The sequence below is a fragment of the Malaclemys terrapin genome, chromosome 4 (genome assembly GCF_027887155.1).
Source record: "Malaclemys terrapin pileata isolate rMalTer1 chromosome 4, rMalTer1.hap1, whole genome shotgun sequence".
Lineage (NCBI taxonomy): Eukaryota > Metazoa > Chordata > Testudines > Emydidae > Malaclemys > Malaclemys terrapin.
The window spans coordinates 133,069,485-133,088,659 of record NC_071508.1 but is presented as its reverse complement, the minus strand read 5'-3'; the positions used below and the strand labels follow the sequence as shown (position 1 = coordinate 133,088,659).

General features: G+C 44.6%; 1 protein-coding gene across 1 annotated transcript in view; it reads left to right on the top strand.

The window, feature by feature from the left end:
* Positions 1–18,506: 18,506 nt before the first annotated feature.
* Positions 18,507–19,175, top strand: part of LOC128837216 (exocyst complex component 3-like protein 2) — a 70,810-nt gene continuing 70,141 nt past the window's right edge. The window contains exon 1 of the mRNA XM_054028202.1: positions 18,507–18,554. The gene's annotated coding sequence lies outside the window, so the exon portion shown is untranslated. The remainder of the gene's footprint in view (positions 18,555–19,175) is intronic.

Here is a 19,175-nt window from a genome sequence, read left to right as displayed (position 1 = left end):
CGAAAACCAGAGGCTGAAGGCATGCATAGCTAAGGGAGGGTGCATAATCTCCTCTGACTGCCTGCAGCACTCGGCTGTTCTCGGCTTCTCTCTCTCTCTCCCCCCCCCCCACACTTCTGGCAGCACTGGGCCACAGTAGGGAATTGGGAGAGGGAGCTGTTTGTGTCGTTACAAATCACACTTACGTTTTTTCCCTGCAAATAGCCCTGTAGACATTCTAGGGCTCCATCTTCACTGCAAAAAATGTCTATGTCCTAAAGTGACTTTCGAGGTTAGCTCTTGAAAAGCATCTTAAATGTAGTTTTGCCAGCTGATGCTGGTCTGCATGGTTAGGGTAAAACTTTTTAAAACCAATGGTTGAAACTCCAGGGATGGTTTTTCAAAAATCATGAAAAAAAAATTTCTGTCCATACTGGATGGCATATGCTTTCTACCTGAAACAATCTGGAAATTTCCAGAAACAGACATTTTTGTAGTGCTGACAGGACCGACAGTACATTTTTATACTATGGTTCAGGGAAACTATGCTAACAACTGTGTTAAACTAGTTTATAACTAGCAAAGTCCTGGTGCTAGTACTCTTTCTGGACCTGATCTTATACGCAGTGGTATAAATCAGGAGTAACTCATATAAGTTAGAGTTACACTGGTGTGGAAAAACTGGTATAAAACTGAGGTCAGAATCCGTCCCCCTGCATGCTTGTAAATTATCCTCTTTTCACTTGAATCTTTTATGTCACTTAAGTCTTGTCTACACTGGGATTTTTTGCCACTGTTGTAGTCACACTGATCTAGCCACATGAGTCTAAACCCTAGGTGGGGGTGATGTGAGGAATCCATGTAGACCCTGGCTTGCATTTCTGCAATTTACCCAAGTTTTTGTACCTAAAACATGCAACCACATCTCTGATCTGCATGAAACCATTAGGTTGTTTCTTTCAGCTGACAATCTGGTACCATTTCCCTCTCTGTACAAATGAACACAAGCTACTCCTATTTTTTTCACCCATTTTACAATCACACAATCCCTCTTCCTTGTGTAATGAAGGGATATTATAGAAGAATGCATGGCTTGTTTTCAGTTTTATTTTATTGCACCTCTCCTACATCTTGAGTTTTAGTATCCTATTAAAGTGGTTAGCATTTCTGTGGTCACATAGAAGGCAAAGCAGAGAACAATTGTTACTCTTCATTGTTATCTCCAACAGGTTTTTGTCAGAGTTTCTTCTAGTTTAATGTGCCACTTTCCCTTGAATATTGGGAATATAGCACATTCTGGGGTGCAATCCAGATCAGTGAGTGGTTGTGTAAGCACCTGCCCTGCAAACATGGGTGCCTCACAATGCTTTGCTGTTGTAGCACCCAACCTGTGTGGCTCACAAACAGCCAAACAACATGCAGGTCACACCCCGAGTGTATAGCTGCAGTCCTGATCCAGCAACTCTGACCCCAGCAGCCTATCAGCAACACACCAGCCACATTCTGGCTTCTAGCAGCCTGTTACCTGCAGTATGACCCCAACATATTCCCAATCCCAAATTTTCTCCAAAAGTGTGTGCTACGCTGTCCAGCTCTCTTCTGGACAGTTCAGATATTATAGGTCAGTTGCCCCTGTAAGGGGTCAGTATCCAACAGCCTGCTACTTTAAACAGAGTTACTAAACAGCTCAGTTTAAACACAACACTGGATTATTTTTGATTAAAAAATAAACCAAGTTTATTTAATTATAATGAGAGCAATTTTAAGTGAGTACAAGTATAAGGCTTTAAAGTCAGAAATGATTACAAGAGAAATAAAGATAAAATGCTTTCTAGTAACTAAAACTTAACAAACTAGACTTGGTTCAAGGTAAAATCCTTACCATATTTTCCTAGCAACAGGGCTGACCAAATTCTCACATCAGAACCCCTCCCATAGTCCAAAGGCTGGTTCCTTTGTCTTAGGTGAAAGAGAGAGAGAACCTGGGGTATTTTTGCCTCTCATTTTTATAGTCCAGTCACTCTTTGAAATGCATTTTCCTGACCCCTCAATAAAGTTCCTTCCCGTTGTGGATGGTGACATGGATTCTCGTGGTAAGAGGTTCCAGGCTGTTGCTTACTAAAATGCAGATTCTTCTCTTCCTGCCCTCCTTCGTTGCCAAAGAATGGCCACTTGACAGGTGATTGCAAATCAACTTTGACTCCTGGCTAGAGGTGTCCGCTTGTCCTTTGTCTTTGAGAAACAGGTTTATCCCCTCCCCAGCCTTGTCTGAAACACATTTCAGTCATAATTTCAGCTTACATTAATAACTTTACATATAATGTTGCTACATGCATTTCACCATGATATTATTGGCCAGTGAGTATTCAAATGATACCTCACAAGGCATACTTTGTACACAGATTATTATAATAGTGTGTAGGGTGTGAATACAGGGGGTGCATCCTGCCACAGCATGGTGTATTAAAAGATGTGTAATAAATACAAAATCATTTGCACTCTTGTCTTTTCCAAACATTCCTGCAGTACTACAGCTATAGCCAAGAGTTTTGTATTAAACCTGATGAATAGGTAACAACATATTACATTACAAATATTTTCTAAATCATAAATGCACAGAAAACAGACATGAGAAAAACCTCTTGGTTCAAATTCTCTGCTGGTGTCAATGCTGGCAACTCCACTGACATAAATGGAGTTGTACCCATTTGGACCAGCAGAGAATTTAACTGTTTAAATCAGATATCTCTGTCAGATATGCATCCGAAGAAGTGGGCTATAGCCCACGAAAGCTTATGCTCTAATAAATTTGTTAGTCTCTAAGGTGCCACAAGTACTCCTGTTTTCTCTGTCAGGAAGTTTTTCCTAATACTCAAGATAGCTTATCCCCCATTATTCCTGGTTATATCACTTCATGTCCACTCTAAATAATTCCTCACCACTCTTGGGAGTTCACACCCTCCTGACGTTTGTAGACTGTTAAGATGTCCCTTCATTTATACATATTCAGTTCTTTAGTTTTGATTAACTCTTAAGGCTTGCCCTGCGCCATTGTTCTAGAAGGGGTACTATCAATTTCCTTGTTCTGTGGTAAAATATAATGACACTTAGCCAAATTCATCTTCAGTGACAATAGTGGATTTATATTAGGGATTATTTTGTGTTTGATTTTTTTCTATGAATTACCTCATTTAACTTTACGTATCTCATTGTGCATGTTCACATATAAAGTACCTTTCATCCTGAAATATCTCGATCTATATACATACTGATTCACCATTCAAACTCAGCTACCTCAGGGCACAGCCAATACTTTGGGGAAGGGATATTTTGGTGACGGGCAGAGGGGCAATACTTCCATGGGAACTTTAGGTGAGATTTTCAAAAGCGCTGTGTGAGCTTAACTCTACTTTATATAGGCTTCAGTGGGGCAGATGTAGGCCAATGGTGAATGCTTTTGAAAATTGCACCGCTGATGCCAAAACTGTATGCCAATCAATTTATCTCCTTAGAAGGAGGAAAGGCAAGCCTGACCCTATTGGGATTCACACTTGCCATCTTCAGATAAGAAAATGTTCAATAACAGATTATTGTTGCAAAGTTACTAGAATCAGTATCTTCTAGATACCCTTGATGTCCACATTTGTTTCATCATCTCCCATAGTTGTTAGGCCCCAATCCTATGAACACTTATACACATGCTTAACTTTAAGCACCTGAGTGCTTGAAGTCAATGTCATTACTCACATACTGCAAATATTTATGCATATGCTTGTATCAGGGCTTTAAAGGTGACCTACAATGGGGGTAAAATTGGTTTGTGCCTTTTTTCTTCATGCCTACAAGGGCTTGGGTACCATTTTTGAAAGCACCTGCACTGCTGAAAAAATTACACATTGTATTTTGTAGGGTACGGCTATGTTTTAGCTTTGTTTTTACATTAGAAATTCAGATCTTGCTTGCTCTAGATGACAGTGAGACAATAACATTAGTAGAAAGAAGGGACTTTTTTAGTTAAACTGTTTTTTAAAAAAAAAACAAACCAAACCAAACCAAAAAAAAAAAACAAAAACAGTTTTAAATCTGGTTTTGTTAACACCTATATAACTTCAGTTACTAATTACTATTTGGATAACGGATCTCTCAGTTCAAATGTAAGAGTTCTCAAGAAACATATTTTGATGCATTCAGCAGGTCCCCTAGCAGAATATGACTTGACCAGACTTGATAAGGCCACCCACCCCGCTGTTCATTCCTCTCTGCCTCTTCCCCTGAGGCTGCTCAATTGCCACTCACACTTCTCTGCAGAGGAGTGAATGGCGGGTCGGGGCCGGGGGTCTAGGGGGTAGAGTCGGGGGGGGGGAGGGCCTCAGGTTGGAGTGTGGGAAGGGTCAGGGTCTGGGTGCCGGTGGCCCTCCCACTTCTAGGGAGCTTTGCTTCTGGCACTCCAAAGGCAGTGGGCCAGTGCACCTCCAAAGGGAGGTGACCCACGCCATGCAATTGCCCTCCCACATGGCTCAGCCTCCCCAAGCCTCTTATATATGCCACCCATGGATATTCCTGATATTTCTAAGTCAAAAACACAGGCTACTCCACCCCCCCACCCCAAACCAAACATTTAAAAAGTACAGATCCTGGAATAGGGTCATTAGTGTCATTAATACATGCCTTCTCAACTTACTATTCTGTTGTTCACATATTGCTACATGGGAGGTGAGTCCTGGGGGCTCCTGGTGTGGGAAAGAGTGTCCCAGTATGGAAAAGTTTGAGAAGCAGTGACTTAGTACATATAAAGAAGGGGGGGAGGGGAGTACAGTCCCATTTTAAAATAATCCTTTCCTGGTCACCAGGAAAGAAAATGGTTAGTTGAATGAGTATGTGATTCCTTATGCCGTGTTGTCAGCTCCTTGCTAGTCACATGATTAGGGAGGAGCCAGTCTGGCTGTGATTCCAGAAACTCCAGCCCTCTCCTGAATTTCAGCTCAGAAAAACCCTCTCTGAATTGCTGCCTTTCTCACTTGCCCATCTCCTGGGGTGAGCCGTTAGTCAGGGCTGCATCAGGAGACTGGCAGGGCTCTCCCCACCCCGCAGCCCACAGTAGCCAGAAGAGTTTTTGTATTGGCAACATTAATCACATGTGTGCATACACACACATGCGTGTGCATACACACAGGGAGTAAATGGGGGGGGGGGGAGTTCAAAAATCAACAGGCAGATCAAAAACCACTAAATAAATAAGTAAATATATATAATATAATTTTAAAAATGTTTTTGGGGCCAATCTCATGAATGTTGGAGGACTGACTCATGATTTTTGAACATTTGTGGTTGTCAAGAGTGCTTATTTCACTGTAGTGTGGGCTGTCTCAAGTCACCAGTAAATACCAATGGTGATCTCTGTGATTGGGAAGGCTCCGTGGTGGTCGTCATCTGCCCTGAGGATAACACTTGGGCTTGCATCCCAGGTCTTACAGAACAATATTTAGTAATAAACATTTGATAAATGTTCCTGCGTTTTTGCAGACAACCAGTTTTGAGTATTACAGCGATTGCTGCTATCATAGAGGTCTGCTGAATATCTGAACCATGCAGAATGAAGAGATTCAAAGCCCATCTCTGCTCAAAATAACACATGTTGGCCTGTCTGGTGAGTTGGTGCAAAGGAGTAGCAGGAGAGGTGCCCACTTACTCCCTTGCACCAGTGCCCCATACCACTGCTTTCTGTGTGCAGGGGAACTGCTACTCCCCCCCCCCCTCTTGTGCAGGTGGGCTCAGGCCTCTCAACACATCCAGTGGCACAGTAATGCTGGCGTGTTGGGAAGCATGTGCTGTGACGTGATCACCAGGTATATCTGCACTGCAGTTAGACACCTGCAGCTGGCCCACGACAGCTGACTCTGGCTCACAGAGCTTTGGCTAAGGGGCTGTTTAATTGGGTTGTACACACTTGGTCTGCGGGACCTTCCAGAGTCAGTGCAAAACCACACAGCCCCTTGCTTTGGGCTAGACTTCACACTGACCATTTGATCCCATCCTTAGGAAATGTTTCCAAAGGCTGTTCTGTAACTTAATTTAGGCTGTGGAGTGTTTACCTGATCTCTGTCGATTTACTTCTCATTGTTCTCTCAATATGCAAACAGAGTTGTGTGTACCATAGTAACACTTCCATTACTGTTGAGAGATCTGTGGAAAACCTGATCAAGGTTGAACTTTAATCTCTGTGCATATTGAGATATACTCGGGACTATGACTCTACAGCACAAGAGGGAGAGTACCAGCCTACTAACATTTATGAGAGAAGAGATGTTATAGTTATATACCACCCACAACAAACTCCTTTGTGTTCTGTATTGCACTGAGTGTGCTGGTACTTCTTAATAAATAACTAACCAATGGGCCAAATCCTTACCTCTTTACTCAGGACTGAATAAAGTCCTCAGCCTTTGGTCTATTCTAATAAAGAAGTGGGGTTGTGCTCCTAAATCCCTCAGGCATGTTTGACAGCCCTCCATAGATAATTGGGGAGGAACACTCATTTCTTACTACTTATATTGTGGTAAGTGCCTACGAGCCCCAGAATCCCATTGTACTAGACACTATACAAACACAGAACAGTTTGCAGGTTCTCATCAATGACCTATTTTTATTTCTGTCCTCTTCTCTGTGACATTTCTCAGACCCCAGTCATCTGTGCCTCAGTAAATCAGGGAGCAAGTTGAACTGACTTGCATAGTTCAGAGCCACGAGAAAAGCATTTCTAAGTTAGACGATATTGCCATTCAGAGCAAAGGGGACAGTGCTCGAAAGTCTCTGCACTTTGACCAGAATATGAAATGCAGATGCTGCCTAAATGCCCTTGAGAATATTGCTCCACTTCTCGGCATTGGCCTGCTGTACTCTGAGTGGCCTTGAATGCTCTGTATTATGTACACTTCTCCCCCAGCCAAGCAAAACTATTTGTACAGCTGGCTTTGCAGCTACTATCTCAATGACATGCAGGCTGGTGAAGAAGGCAGAGTACTTGAATACAGTGTTGCGATAGGGAATGCCCCAGAGCAGTGTTTTCAATAACAGATTACACTTCACTTTGGCTTGGTATGACAGGCTGTAAAGACCCATCTGGAAGCTGGAAGAGAGGGTTAAATCTAGGGTGACCATATTTTCTCCAAAGGAAAAGAGGACACGTTGGGCTAGCACAGGGGTTGGCAACCTTTCAGAAGTGGTGTGCCAAGTCTTCATTTATTCATTCTAATTTAAGGTTTCGCGTACATTTTAACGTTTTTAGAAGGTCTCTTTGTATAAGTCTATAATATATAACTAAACTATTGTTGTATGTAAAGTAAATAAGGTTTTTAAAATGTTTAAGAAGCTTCATTTAAAATTAAATTAAAATACAGAGCCTCACAGACCGGTGGCCAGGACCCGGGCAGTGTGAGTGCCACTGAAAATCAGCTTGCGTGCTGCCTTTGGCATGCATGCCATAGGCTGCCTACCCCTGGGCTAGCACAAGCCCTGCCCCCCTCTGCGCGTGGGGCTGGCGTTGCTGCTAGTCCCCTGCGTGAGGCTGGGGCTGGCATCACTGCTCACCTGAGCCTTGCCTGCCGCCTGCCCAAGCCCACCCTGCACGGGGCTGGCATCGGTGCTTGCCCCCCACATGTTCCTCCTGATCAAGTTGGCAAGAGCAAACGGGACAAATGCTCACTTTTGCCAAAAAATGTCAGGACGGGTCTTAAAGGGACTGTCCTGGCCAAAATGGGATGTGTGGTCACCCTAGTTAAACCCCTTTCCCGGGGAACGGGAAGGACTAAGGACCTTTCTCTGAGTGCAGGCCCCTGCAGCTGTGGGGCATTAGTCAATCCCCTCTAATTGTAGGAGGGAGCTGGGGGTTGAGTCTGAGAGAAAAAAGGAGGAAGGCTGGCTTAGAAGAGAGGTGAAGAACTAGGTTTTGTTTCCCCTCCTCTCCTCTAGAGCTTGGCTGAAGTGACCTACATAATTAGACTTTTTTTTTCTTTTTTAACTTGGCTGATGAGGGCCATGCCTCCTAGCCTTGCCTTGGACTTGGCTGAAAAAAGCCCTATTGTGTCTAATTTGGGCCTTAGAGGGGTAGGACGTTCCTTATGTTTACTTTTCTATTTTACAGTAAAATGTACTATAAGTCTGCAAACTCAGCCTAGCGGTGCAGAATCCTTTCTTGTTCTAACTACCCTGCCCTACTACATTTAAAAAAAAAAAAAAAAGTAACTGTGGGTTACAGATGCCTTGATCAAATAGACTCTGCCTTTCTGTTCCATTGTTTCTGTTTTATGCCTAAGCCATTCCTAGCTAAGATGACCAGATGTCCTGTTTTTCTAGGGACAGTCCCGATATTCAGGGCTTTTTCTTATATCGGTGCCTATTACACCCCACCCACTGTCCCGATTTTCCACACTTGCTATCTGGTCACCCTATTTCTAGCAATCCCTGCTTTGGTAAAAATGATTGTTCTGTATTGTGTGGTTTGAAAGTTTAAGACTGAACATTAAAGATGGGCCTGATCTGAACATCCCTGAACTGTGAAATCAAGATCTCGATTTGTGGCTTGGGCCCATTTCTACTAAATGTTTGTAACATGGTACAGTAATTTCTGCAGCTAGAGGCTGTGTTTCTTGGCTCTGTCTGAGCTGCCTTTGGTGTTGGACTTTTTGTGGGGGAGAGGTGGCTTCATACCATGTTTGTGGCTTCTGGGGTCAGCAGAACCAGTTTGGCTCCTGGTGTGTTAGTCCTGTAGCAGTTCTAAGTGATGCCCATCTGCTTATGGCTCCAAGAGGCTGTTCTGGGCCTAGGGAATAGTGGAATGCAGATGTCACCTGGCTGTGCCCCTTTTCCCTTGGCCTGCCCACTATGCCAATGGCTATGAGGGGCAGTGGTGTACAGCCATTGCACTAGCTTTGGTCACTTTTGAAAATTTGGGCCTAAGTGGGTTGCCTAAAGTGACAGAACACAGGAAAAAACAACAACCCGCCTATCCTAGCTCCAGCAGTCCTGTGTCTTAATCAAATCCTTCCCAAATTTCCATTGATCTTAATTGTGGAGCTTCAAAGGTGCTGACAAGTTTTGGCAACCCTAGACAACTTTCCAATATTTTAAAACTGGACACAACAGTCCCCCTGCTCACACACTCCCCTGTCCTCCCCCCCCGAGCTGGGCTGGGAGCTGAAGCAGAGCCTGTCCATGAGATGCAGGTAGGAGTTGGCCCTGACTGAGAAGGGGCTGGCGCAGGTTGATGACAAAGGTGGGGGTGTTTCTGCAGCAGGTGGGGAGCAGAGAGGAGGGTGGAAAATAGGATGCGATCCAAACACAATCCCGTGATGTGGATTGGCACCCACTGGCTCACAGCCATGCTGCCCCCAGCTCTCTGCAAGTGCCCTACTGTGGTCACACATGCTGCGGAGGGCACTGCCTTCCTCCCCTGGTTCTGGCACCCCTTTGGGCAGTAACCAGACTTTTGGTGTCCAGTCAGTACTTCTGACCAGATACTGTACAGGTCCCCTTTCAACTGAACTTTCTGGTCAAAATCTGGACACCAGGCAACCCTATCTACTAGACAGATCCGCAGTTACTGTGACTAGGAATTATCTTTTCTTCGCTATAGTTTTCCCATGAAAATAAACTAATGAGACTCTTCTCTTCAGGCTCTACTTTTTTACCCTTGCTGTCATCTCCTTTTTCTCATTCCTGCTTCCCCTCCTTCTCCCTAAGATAAGTACAAGTGCTGTTTGGAAACTAGGTAGTTGTATTTATTTCTCTGGTCTTGCTCTCCAAACACGAGCACAGCTCACATATATCTTATCAATTTAACAGGCTGTATCTGATGTCCTGGAAACTGGAGTGAGTGCATTATCGTAGCTTTCAGAAGGCAGCACAATGAGTTGTGTGATCTGGGGGTGTGGCTGCATGTGCTTACAATAAACTGGTAAGTCTGACTTTGGATGCATGTAAATAAGTCCCCAATCCACCAAAGGCTGCATAGAATCATAGAATCATAGAATCATAGAATATCAGAGTTGGAAGGGACCTCAAGAGGTCATCTAGTCCAACCCCCTGCTCAAAGCAGGACCAATTCCCAGCTAAATCATCCCAGCCAGGGCTTTGTCAAGCCGGGCCTTAAAAACCTCCAAGGAAGGAGACTCCACCACCTCCCTAGGTAACGCATTCCAGTGTTTCACCACCCTCCTAGTGAAATAGTTTTTCCTGATATCCAACCTGGACCTCCCCCACTGCAACTTGAGACCATTGCTCCTTGTTCTGTCATCTGCCACCACTGAGAATAGCCGAGCTCCATCCTCTTTGGAACCCCCCTTCAGGTAGTTGAAGGCTGCTATCAAATCCCCCCTCATTCTTCTCTTCTGGAGACTAAACAATCCCAGTTCTCTCAGCCTCTCCTCATAAGTCATGTGCTCCAGACCCCTAATCATTTTTGTTGCCCTCCGCTGGACTCTTTCCAATTTTTCCACATCCTTCTTGTAGTGTGGGGACCAAAACTGGACACAGTATTCCAGATGAGGCCTCACCAATGTCGAATAAAGGGGAACGATCACGTTCCTCGATCTGCTGGCAATGCCCCTACTTATACAGCCCAAAATGCCGTTAGCCTTCTTGGCAACAAGAGCACACTGTTGACTCATATCCAGCTTCTCGTCCACTGTGACCCCTAGGTCCTTTTCAGCAGAACTGCTACCTAGCCATTCGGTCCCTAGTCTGTAGCAGTGCATGGGATTCTTCCGTCCTAAGTGCAGGACTCTGCACTTGTCCTTGTTGAACCTCATCAGGTTTTTTTCTGCCCAGTCCTCTAATTTGTCTAGGTCCCTCTGTATCCGATCCCTACCCTCTAGTGTATCTACCACGCCTCCTAGTTTAGTGTCATCTGCAAACTTGCTGAAAGTGCAGTCCACACCATCCTCCAGATCATTAATAAAGATATTAAACAAAACCGGCCCCAGGACCGACCCTTGGGGCACTCCACTTGAAACCGGCTGCCAACTAGACATGGAGCCATTGATCACTACCCGTTGAGCCCGACGATCTAGCCAGCTTTCTATCCACCTTACAGTCCATTCATCCAGCCCATACTTCTTTAACTTGGTGGCAAGAATACTGTGGGAGACAGTATCAAAAGCTTTGCTAAAGTCAAGAAATAACACATCCACTGCTTTCCCCTCATCCACAGAGCCAGTTATCTCATCATAGAAGGCAATTAGGTTAGTCAGGCACGACTTCCCCTTCGTGAATCCATGCTGACTGTTCCTGATCACTTTCCTCTCCTCTAAATGTTTCATAATTGATTCCTTGAGGACCTGCTCCATGATTTTTCCAGGGACTGAGGTGAGGCTGACTGGCCTGTAGTTCCCCGGATCCTCCTTCTTCCCTTTTTTAAAGATGGGCACTACATTAGCCTTTTTCCAGTCATCTGGGACCTCCCCCGATCGCCATGAGTTTTCAAAAATAATGGCTAATGGCTCTGCAATCTCATCCGCCAACTCCTTTAGCACCCTAGCATATAGCATATAGAATTCGGTTATGTGCAAAATGAAGCAAAAACCAAAACTAGACACATAAAATGTTAATAGACATAAAAAGTTAAATGAGAACTTGAATGGGAGTTGCAGATGCTCAGCTCACCTCATGTATCTATGGCCTAGGTAGCAGTGAATTATTACTTTTACATTCAAGAGATGCAAATTTTTTTCTTTCAGATTTTTTCCTATGATATTTTTTTCTATTTCTTTAACTTTTGGGTGTGAGAGAATGTTAGTAACACTCCAGGATAATATTCTGTGTACAATACCTTCAGATATCCAATAACTAAGCTATGTGCTTATGCATAATTGCAGATGTTTACTCTGAGATACCAGATACCTACCAATGTACTTTCCTGTGTGAGCAGATCAAATAAACATGAATAAATAGTTTTTAAAGAGTCTTGGGGCTTGTCTACACTACAGGTTATATTGGTATAACTTATGTTAATAAGCCACTTCCATGAGTGATGTAAATTACACTGACCTATGCACTGGTGTGGACAGTGCTATGTTGGTGGGAGAGCTTCTAACACCAACACAGCTACTACCTCTCGGGGAGGTGGTTTTTAGGAGAGCTCTTGTCTGCATAGAGTGTTTTCACCAGGTGCACAACAACAGTGCAACTGCATCAGTGCAGCTGTGCCACTCTAGCACTTCTAGTGTAGACTAGCCTTTGGTAATATGGTGGTGGTGTTATTGTAATGGATTAGGTTAAACCTTGTGAAAGGTTGGATTAAATTTTGTTGTTATGGGTTAGGTGTAACCATCTCCCTCCATTCAGGATAAACATAAAGATGTCATTGTAATCATGTGGTTGAAACAGTTAAATGGCATTCATCCCAAACACGGGCCCATATATCTCCAGCCAAAACAAAGTCCTATCCGAGGCCACTCAGGACTTTGAACTATGCGGATGGCTGCTTGTCTGGGTGGTGTTTGGGTAAAGGTTGTGTGTGTTTGTGCGCAAATTTCTCACAATGCATGAACACAGAGTGCTGGCTGCAAAAGCAGGCTTGGAAATGCCTGCAAAGAAATTGTCTCCTGATATTTGATCAGTACTATGTTCAGAGAAATAGAAATTTATGTATAATCTTTGTAAACAGACAAGATTGAATTAAGGAGAACACATGGTACTATTATCAATATCTTCTCCTAACTGGAACAACCTGCAACACCCCAAATTTTGCTACCTGCTGGGGTCAAAAGTGATAATATTGTTTATTATTTGGATTATGGTAGCACTTAGGAACCCCAGTCTTGGGCCAGGATCCCATTGTGGTAGGTGCCGTACAAACAGAGCAAAAAGGCCCTGCTCCAAACAGAGTACTGCCCTAACTTGTGCCTGATTGCCTATGATTAAGATTCTGTCACAGGTATTTTTTTAGTAAAAGTCAGGGACAGGTTGCGGGCAATAAATAAAAATTCACAGAAGCCTGTGACCTGTGCCTGACTTACTAAAAATACTTGGGGTGGGAGGGAAGGGGGAAAAGAGTACTTCCGGGGCTTGCAGCTGCTCCAGCCCCAAGGGGACTGACTCTACCCCAGGCCCTACTTCGGTGGCTGGACACCACTACTCTGGCAGGCCTGGGGCCGGCCACCAGTCAGCTGTTCCAGGACCACTGCTCCAGCAGCCCCGGGGCTGAGAGTTGCTCCACCTCTGCCCCCAGAAGTCATGGAAGTCCTGAAAAGTTACAGAATCCATGACCTCCATGACAGAATCGTATCCCTGCCCATGACCTGAATGGGCCTTGCAGCAGCTGGAAAATACCCAGGACTGCATCCCTACACTTCATGCTGGAATGCCCTCTGCCTGCTCCTGCAACTTACCCTGCACTGTAGGCTCCTGATGACGGAAAGCAGAGTTGGCTGTTCACCTGGTGAGGAGGGCCTTCTGTGCAGGGAGTGTTCTCTGGAGGTACTGCAGGTGAACATGAATGAGGTCCCATGAGAGCACTCCTGGTAGGAAGTTCTGTGTCTGGTAATAAATGTCTGTGGGATCAGATCCTTGCTGAGTATCAGTAAATGGTTTGCAGTGGTTATGGGATATAACTTATATCATGTACATTTCATGTTACTAAAGTGTCATGTTAAATAAAACATTAGCCCCACTGAAAAGGGCACTGGATCTTAATTTCATGCTAAGGACAAGAAAACAAATGAGTGTTTAGAGCATGCAAGGAATGCAGAATCAGCCTGATCTGTTTCAGTCCTACCTCCTAGGATGTCTGGAGCTGAATCTGCTCTCACTTACACTCGTTTTACACTGGTATGACCAGTGATTACAGTAGATTGGAAACAGGCTGGGGGACCCTCAGTGTACCAGCCGAGGAGCAGGTGTGCCTGTGGAGGGACCATTGCTTACTCAAGCCAAGGGGAGGAGGAGGAGCAGTGCATTCCCCTCTTCCTCTCTTACATGAACCTCTGGGGGTAACTTCATGAACTTCAGTATAGTTACTCCTGATGTGAGAGCAGAATCAGAGTAGACCTTTTTGCGGTACTACTGGTAATTTGGCTCACATTACACTTCTGCTTCTGAGTTTCCTTATGGTTCCTGTAACCTGGCATACTGTGAAATTTCCCAATGGCTTGGGAAGGTCCCGTACAGTGTGACGTAGTAAGGAACTCAAAGACAAGGCCATTGTGGAGAAGTTCAATGAATTCTTTGCATCAATCTTCACTGCAGAGGGTGTGAGGGAGGGAGATTCCCACACCCGAGCCATTCTTTTTAGGTGACACATCTGAGGAACTGCCCCAGATTGAGGTTTCCATGGAGGAGATTTTGAAACAAATTGATCAATTAAACAGTAATAAGTCCCCAAAGCCAGATGGTATTTACCCAAGAGTTCTGAAGAAACTCAGATATGAAATTAGTATGTTACCTATTGCTTAAATAAGCCCCCATACCAGATGACTGGAGGACGGCTAATGTAATGCTGATTTTTAAAATCCCGAGGCGACGCTGGCAATTGCAGGCCAGTAGGCCTAATTTCAGTACCTGGCAAATAGGTTGGAACTATAGTAAAGCACAGAATTATCAGACACATAGATGAACATGATACATTGGGGCAGAGGCAACCTGGCTTTTGTAAAAGGAAATCATGCCTCACCAATCTATTAGAATTCTTTGAGGGAGTCAGCACACATGTGGACAAGGGTGATCCAGTGGATATTGTACGCTTGGACTTTCAGAAAGCCTCTGACAAGGTCCCACACAAAAGGCTCTTAAACAAAGTAAGCAGTCATGTGTTAAGAGGGTAGGTCCTCTCATGGATCAGTAACTGTTTAAAATATAGGAAACCAAGAATAAGAATAAATGGTCAGCTTTCACAATGGAAAGAGATAAATAACAGTGGCCCACAAGGATATGTACTAGGACCAGTGATGTTCAACATAATCATAAATGATCTGGAAAAGGGGGAAAAATAGTGAGGTGACAAAGTTTGCAGATTTTACTAAATTACTCAAGATGGTTAAGTCCAAAACTGGCTGGGAAGAGTTACAAAGGGATCTCACAAAACTGGGTGATTGGGCAACAAAAATGGCAAATGAAATTCAATATTGATAGATGTGAAGTAATGTACATCGGAAAACATAATCCCAACTATACATACAAAATGATGTGCTCTAAATTAGCTGTTACCACTCAAGAAAGAGATCTTGGAGTCATTGTGGATAACATCTGCTCAATGTGCAGTGGCAATCAAAAAAGCAAACAGAAGTTTAGGAAACTTAAGAAAGGGATATCATAAGGCCACTATATTAAATCCAAGGTACACCACACCTTGAATACTGCATGCATTTCTGGTCACCCACTCATCAAAAAAGATATTAAAATTGGAAAAAGTACAGAGAACGGCAACAAAAATGCTTAGGGATATGGAACAACTTCTATATTGGGAGAGGTTAAAAAGACAGACTGTTCAGCTTAGCAAAGAGACGACTAAGGAGGGCTTTGAGAGAGGTGTATAAAATCATGAATAGCGTGGAGAAAGTGATTAAGGAAGTGTTATTTACCCCTTCACATAACACAAGAACCAGGAGTCACTCAATGAAATGAACAGGCAGCAGGTTTCAAACAAATAAGGAAGAACTTCAAATAATGCACAGTCAACCTGTGGAACTCGCTGCCAGTAGATGTTGTGAAGGCCAAAAGTATAACCAGGTTCAAAAAAGAATTAGATAATTTCATGGAGGATAGGTCCATCAATGGCTCTTAGCCAAGATGGTCAGGGACACAATCCTATGCTCTTGATGTCCCTATACCTCTGACTGCCAGATGCTAGGCCTGAATAAAAGGGGATGGATTACTTGATAATTGCCCTGTTCTGGTCCTTCCCTCTGAAGCATCTGGCACCAGTTGCTGTCAGAAGACTGGATAATGGGCTAGGTGGACCATTGGTCTGACCCAGCATAGCCATCCTTATGTTCTTATGGTTTGGCACCAATATGTGTAATCCTTGCTGCTTGTTTTCAGTTATCTTTGAAGTGTCAGATTGTTGTTTTTAGTGGCAAATTGGTAAATATCTACATCAATGTGACTCCCACAATAATTGTTTTGTTTTTTACGTGTTTACTCCAAAAAAGATGGCTACAGAAATACTCAGTACAATTCATGCTTGTCTCTTACCATTAATGCTAGCTTTGCTCCAGTATGGATTCTCTGGCCAGTGTAGCTGGACTTTGTTTTCTTGAGATCAATGTTACAATATTGTGCCATAATCTATGTAGGCAGTAGTGTAGCACAGCTTAGCTTACCCAGTTTTTGTACCTCTCAAAGTTCCCAGATTGTGTGGAACAGCACACATTTCAGCAAGCTTGATGGAGATGTCCCATCACCCTGCTACACACCCAAGCTATCCTGCTTCTTGCTCACCAGCCACCTGACACATACAGCTGGTTTCTGAAACCATTTTGCTATGTGTTCAACTTGACAGACCATATCACTGTATCTTCCCACTCCTTTTAAGCCTAGTCATACAGGATTATAAGTGCTTGCCCTGAGCCCAGCACACAGCTTGCATAGCTCCTCCTTGCATAGCTCTACCTACTGCACACATCTATTGCCTGCCATTGCAGGGCCTAGACTGCCTATTCTGCAATGTGGAATGCTGCTAATTAATGCAGTTGTATTCATCTTCGTTCAAGGTGAGCAGGAACTAAATTGCAAATACAATTAGGCCACTGAGATCAATCATTTTTCTCCCAAAAAGGACATAGGTCATTCCAGAAGTTTGACATGTTCTTGACTGCTCAGAGCTAGGACAAGAGAACGGGATGAGCTTGGTGGAAGAATAGAGGACATGGGGGAGGGGAGGGGGGAAGCATGGGGTTGCTTGGAAGAACACAATGTCAGGAAAACATCAAGAGCTCTTGACTCTTCTTTGATCTGTACAGGGCTGATTAGGCAATTGGTTCTCAACAGATAGTACTACTAGTATCTTGATGCTACTTTGGCCTTGCATCTCTTTCTACAATACACTTGACTAGCAGTGCCCATTAACTTGCCTTGAAGGTGCTCTGAGTTTTCAGGTCAAAATGTTGGGCTTAGAGTATCTTTTCATTTTGTTTTTTTATTACAATTTCTATTTGAGCTTGTATGTTTGCTTTAAACATCAGTTATGCAGCCTGAAAGAAAATGGCATTGTTTGTAGCCAATGCATATCACATTTGTATTTTGCAGTGTATTTTTCCTCTTTATTTGTACATAACAAGATTCAGATGCTACAGTGGTAAAAGCCACATTTTGATTTCTATGACTTCCCCTTACATCTTTTTTTCAGTCGTGATGAGCGTACAGAGGTCATGATGTCTCTTTGTAGGGGACCCTGCAACCATGAGGCACCCCATGGTGGTAATCAGTGGTGCTGGAACTAGAGGTACTGGGTAGGGTTACCATATTTTGTGCCTCCAAATGGAGGACACTCCACGGGGCCCCGCCCCCAGCCCCGCCCCAACTCCGCCCCTTCCCCAAAGTCTCCGCCCCCTCCCCTGCTGCGGGAAGCCTGAAGCAGGTAAGGGGGAGTGTGGGGGGAGGAGGCGTGGCCCAGGCTGCCCCCCCCCCCGGCGGCTCCAGCCTGGGTCGGCTCGGGCCCTGGGGTGCTGGCCCCGGCCCCCGGCCGAGCACCCCCGGCCCGGCCGAGCACCGCCGGCCCCCGCCGGCCCGGCCCCGCCGGCCCCCGCCGGCCCGGCGCACCGCCCGGCCCCGCCGGCCCGGCGCACCCCCCGGCCGCCCGGCACCGCCGGCCCCGGGCCAGCCCCCGGCCCAGCGGCGCCGGATTTTCCCGGATATGTTCGGCTTTTTGGGATTTCCCCCCGGACTGGGATTTGAGTCCCAAAAAGCCGGACATGTCCGGGAAAATCCGGACGTATGGTAACCCTAGTACTGGGGGTGATGCCGCACCCCCTGGCTTGAAGTAGTAATAACAAACACAAGATTCATGGTTTCTATCAGCACCTCCACTATAAAAATTGTTCCAGCACCCCTGGTAATAGTGCCTTAGGGTGAGGCCCTACAAACAAGACACCTGTGTGGGGACTTCCTTCCAACTTCCTGCTAACAGCTGAGGGAATCAGGTGCAGCTGATCCTGGTTAGGCTCAGTACCTTAAAAAGCCAGGACAAGGAACTCTGAGGGAAAAAGGGGTCTTGTTCATATCTTGTTCAGTTTTTTATCATTTGGACTTTAGAGTGTTAAGCTGCTTGATGGGAATATAGAGATTTTATTGCCTTGTGTTATTTTGGTTGCAGTGGATGAGTTGCAGGGACAAAAACCAAAACCTTCTGAAAATAAACCTGAAACTATAAACAGGGTTTTTGTTGCTAAACTTGGAACTCTTGCTGGGTTTCATTCAGCTGCAGAGACCCAGCTTCTGCCTTGTGCAGCAGGTCTAGAAGATCTGAGTGTGGATTCTGCAGTCTTAAAGTGTCCTCTGGTATATTTTTGTCATAGATCCTTCTATCACATGCTGCTTCCTGGTTCATCACCACCTACATCTGTAAGCCTGCCTTTTTACTTCCTGTCAGTATCCCTGTCTAGTCTTATTTGCTCACCTGCAACTGTACTCTGCTTTGTCAGAGGGCCAACACGTCTTGTCAGCAAGGTTTCTTCATTCAGTCGTCTGGCAGAAGAGTAAGGGGTCTCAGTAATCAAATGTGAAACTAAAAAACACAAACAATACAGGCAGTAAAATATTCAGCATTCATTTTTTGTGCTCATAAACAAGTCAGACCATCACACAGCTTTCTAAAAATAACAGCTCTGGCAAGTGTTTCAACAGAAAAATGAGACCTAGTTTGTGTGCTACCCACACATAAGAAAGGAGCTTGTGAGGGGAAAACCCATTTGTCTGATGTGGTGTTTGAATCCAGTCAACCAAATCTGAGTTTCAAAGCAGCTAATTGGATTTTAATACCATCGGTGCCTCACCTGCCTCTGCTTTGCTAAAACTTCCAGTAAGTCTCAGTGATGAGACAGTGAAGAATGTCTTTCCAACTGAGCACACTGGGTACGTGTCTTATCACTGACCCTGATCATTTGTATGTGCAAGTGCAGCTTGTGTCCTGAAATCAGTGGGGGTTTGCCATGACCAGAGTCCTCTCATATAGATCCAGGATCTAGCCCTTAGGGAGGAAACTGCTG